We start from the raw sequence: 4,665 nt of genomic DNA, 5'->3' as shown, positions 1-4,665 counted from the left end.
GGAGATAGAGACAGAGACCCACATTGGAGCACTGGACTGAGCTCCCAAGGTCCCAATGAGGAGCGAATGGAGGGAGATCACGAGCAAGGATGTCAGGACCACGAGGGGTGCACCCACCCACTGAGACAGTGGGGCTGATCTATTGGGAGCTCACCAAGGCCAGCTGGACTGTTACTGAAAAAGCATGGGATAAAACCGGACTCTCTGATCATGGCGAACAATGAGGGCTGATGAGAAGCCAAGGACAATGGCACGGGGTTTTGATCCTACTTCATGTTCTGGTTTGTGGGAGCCTAGCCAGTTTGGATGTTCACCTTCCTAGACATGGACGGAGGGGGGAGGACCTTGGACTTTCCACAGGGCTGGGAACCCTGACTGCTCTTCGGACTGGAGAGGAGGGGGAGAGGAGTGGGGGGAGTGGGAGAGGAGGGGGGGGAGGGGGAGAAGGGTGGGAGGAGAGGGAGGGAAATGGGAGGCTGGGAGGAGGCAGAAACTTTTTTTTCCCTTTTCTCAATAAAAAAAATAATGAAAAGCCACAGACTAGGAGAAAATATTAAAAAGACCTGTATCTCATTAACTGCATATTAAAAATACATAAAGAATTCTTAACATTCTGTAATAAGAAAGCAACCCAGTGCTAAAATGAGGGAAAATAAAAGCACAATAAAATTATACTTATGCCCTGGCCTATTTTAATTAAAATGTTATCAGTATCCGATGCTATTGAGCAACTTGAACACTCATGCATTGCTCGTGGGAATGTAAAATGATGCAGCCATTGTGGAAAATGGTTTGGCAGGTTATGAAAATTTTCAACAGAATCCCATCTTAAAAGATCTTAGAATCACGCACATGGAGAACAGAACACCACAAGCAAGACGGAATAATGGTTTAATGACAAATAGAACTCCACAAACAACATGGAATGATTTAAAAGAAGATGGCAAAGTGCATATGTCAAAACGGGAAGCATACGAAGAACCCTAAACGTTCTAAGAAAAGCAGTGTATCAGAGACTTAGACAAAAGTATCACTTGCGAGCAGAAGCTTAAGGTTACCCTCTTGGTGGCCTTATTGAGACAACTTTGAGAAACAGAATGCAAGGTATCAAAGAGATAAGCAACCTCTCATCTGCATGTCCCCCCACCCTCCAGAACATCCTGACACTGAAAACCATAAAAGAAGCTGGGGAAGTGGACCGGCTAATGGAATACCTGCCTAGCATGTACAATACCTTGGATCCAATCCTAGGCACAGTGCGCATCCTGAAATCTTAGCACAAGATGTAGAGGCAGAAAAATCACAAATTCAAGGTTATCCTCAGCTACTGACAGGTTGAAGTTCCATCTTGGCTACTGAGACCTTATCTCAAAACTAAACAAAACAAAAACAGAACGGGGAGAAACAATGCTGCCTTTGAAATGATAGGAAAACCTTGCTTTTGCACCATGACCTCTGCTATTTAACCATCTTGAGTGCTGTCCATTTCTCTCTCCCATTTACAAAATCTGGCTTCTGCCAGCCAGCTGACCCCCTTCCAGGGGCCTGAAAACTGACATGCTATATTTGGCGCTCCAGTCCAGAGCCTGCAGCCTAACTCCCCATCCATATGATCAATATGTCACAGAAAAGTCCCATTCGGATAACTTTCCAGATCCTACAACTCAGTTTTGTCCAACCTTCCTCACCCCTCCCCTTCTGCCCTTTCCCCTGATCCCATGCTCCCAATTTACTCAGAAGACCTTGTCTTTTTCTACGTCCCATGTAAATTAGATCCATGTATGCCTCACTTAAGGTCCTCTTTGTTGTCTGGGTTCTCTGGAATTGTGAACTGTAAGGGTGTTTTTATTTTTTTCTATTTGTCTAAAAGCCACTTATGGGTGAGTACATGTTGTATTTGTCTTTCTGGGTCTGGGTTACCTCATTCAATATGATGTTTTCTAGGTCCATCCATTTGCCTGCAAATTTCAAGATCTCGTTATTTTTTCTGCTGTGTAGTACTTCATTCTTCAGCCAAGGGGCATTTAGGTTGTTTCCAGGTTCTGGCTATGACAAACAATGTTGCTATGAACATAGCTGAGCACATGTCCTTATGGTATGATTGAGCAATCTTTGAATTTATACCCAAAAGTGGTATTGTTGAGTCTTGAGGTAGATTGTTGGTTTAATTTTAATTAATTCATATACATATATAATATGTATCATTTTCTAAATTTCATATTAAATTTTTCTCCTGCCTTTTTTTTTGAGACTCTTACTCTGTGTAACTCAAGCTTGCCTTCCTCGAAGTTGCCTTTCACATCCTGATGCTACTTTCCAAGTTCTGGTATCACAGATATTTGCTATCATACCATTTTTTTTTTCTAAAGTGAACTAATTCCTGTAACTCTTGTTCCCAAGTCAGGATAATTCTATATACCTATCTTACTTGGAACAAGGATCTTCCAAGTGAGGTATACCAACCTCAACAGAATATAAATTGTTTTTCTGTTGCCTTACCTTACAAGTGATCGACTATGTTATTTTAGTAATGTATATAATATATTGTTATATTTTTATAAAATACAGATATAAATATTTATACATTAGTATATGTTCGATGATATATATATATATCCATGAAAAACCTTGTAGAAACCACTCCCCTAGATTAGTCAACAAATTCACATATTCCAAAATATTGCAATGTAGAGTACACCCAGGAACTATGGACCAGAAGATAGTGAAGCTTTATGAAAAGGGTGCAGTACATTCACTGAGTGCTCTAGTCTAGCTTTCAAAAATTCTAGAGTAGGCATAATCCAAAATACACTGTATGAAATTTTATGTGGTAGAATTGCACACATAATTAACTTGGCAGTTCGTGATCAATATCCAAACTCTACACTACTAATTACATTCAGAATTAACTATTCCATTAATATTTTCCTCTGCAGGTTAATAGTAAAAAAAGTGATTTTTTTTCACTGCTTCTATGCAAGAAATAATTATTTCACACTTACAGGATAATAGAACCCTCAACACATCAAAAATATTTAATAATGAGTTAATTTTGAAAATTAAACTAATAGACACTAGGTATGCTCAAAGTAATAATCATGAGACATTTTTACACAGAAGGCTGCAGTTTTTGTCATGTGGATGGGCTTTTAGTTATTTGTCCCACAAATTAGTATAATGAATGCTAGTCATTGGTATTTATTTAAATTTCAAAACTTTATTTTTATGAATTTGAATTTTCTATGTGAATGGTGTCAGAAGAAAAGGAAGAGTGCCTGAGAAGTACTTTTGTCTCCATAACCAATAACAACTTGATGCTTTATATTCATGAGAAAACCACAAGGCTATCAGCTATCTAAAACTACAGGCCAATTCTGGATGTTGTCTCTGACAGCACAAATTAAAGGTTCCTTTTCACAAGATTGGTCTGATCTCCTAGACATCTGACATGGGAATTTCACATATCCCAGCATTTGGTTTGGATTCCAGAAATCTTTCTTGATAAAATTTTGATTCTATGGCTATCCAAGGAAACATTTCCAGACTCACTGTAAAGATAAAATAAGAACTAGGTGAAAGATGTTTTATGGATGCTGAGATGCTTTGGAAACCTTTGATGTAGACAAAAGAAAGCCATGTGAGACCATCTGATGTTCCACATGACTCACTTGTGCATTCTGCTCTTCTTGAAGATAGTGTTTGCATTTCAGAAAAAAACAAACCTCACAGTTCTTGTTTTAAAAGTCGTTTCTACAAGCATCTATTTTGAAGAGCAAAGTGGACTTAAAGTCTAGAATATCAAAGTTATGCTTGCGTAAGAATTTAAATAATAAAGATTTATTCAGCCGGGAAGTGGCAGTACATGCCTTTAATCCCAGTGCCTGGGAGGCAGAGGCAGGTAGCTCTCTGTGAGTTAGAGGCCAGCCTGGTCTACAAAGAGAGTTCCAGGACAGCCAGGGCTACACAGAGAAACCCTGTCTTGAAAAACCAAAAAATTTAAAAATATTTATTTAACCTATAAGTATATAGTAATAAAATGTAGACCTCAGTCAAGAAATTTAGGATCTGATTACATGGAACACATGTTCAGGAATAATAGCTTTCCCATATTATAAACAGTGATGTCACCAGCACAAAGGAACCCAAACATTTTTATAAGTTTTAATCACCTTTATCAGCCACCATTGGAATAAACAATACTTAAAGGTCCCAGCTGTGTATTGTGTTCTTTTTTTTAACACATAAAGTTGTTTAATTAGGTTGTCAGCAATTTAGAAAACCAGTTTGTGAGGATACATCCCGTTCGTCAGACAGAACTGAGAGCGCAGGTAGCCCTGCAGCTGAGGAACAGCTTTGATCTTTGACAGAATCTGCGAGTCCACCGCTTTCTGATCAGCCTTGCGCTGCTCTGTAATCTCATATTTCTCCTTCTCTGTGTCAAAGATCTCACCCTCCTGATGCCTGGGCAAGAAAAAGCTGCTTTTTCTTGAAGTAAGCATCAGTCAGGTGTTTGGGGATTTTAACTGTGCTGATATCAACTTTTGTAGAGGTGGCGATGACAAACTTCTGATGTGTTCTTCTCAGAGGAACTCTGTTGAGGGCAAGAGGTCCTGTCACAAGCAGTAAACCACTGCCCAGTTGCTTCAGGAAAACCACTCTCTTGCC

The 4,665-nt window shown here is 39.2% G+C and overlaps 1 pseudogene; it reads right to left on the bottom strand.

Moving 5' to 3' along the window:
- Positions 1-4,249: 4,249 nt before the first annotated feature.
- LOC126493544 (60S ribosomal protein L6-like) overlaps positions 4,250-4,665 on the bottom strand; it is a 1,723-nt pseudogene continuing 1,307 nt past the window's right edge.

The sequence above is a fragment of the Alexandromys fortis genome, unplaced genomic scaffold, assembly GCF_014885135.2.
Source record: "Alexandromys fortis isolate MF-2015 unplaced genomic scaffold, M_Fortis_MF-2015_v1.1 scaffold_324, whole genome shotgun sequence".
Taxonomy (NCBI): Eukaryota; Metazoa; Chordata; class Mammalia; order Rodentia; family Cricetidae; genus Alexandromys; species Alexandromys fortis.
This window is presented reverse-complemented; position numbering and strand designations above follow the sequence as displayed.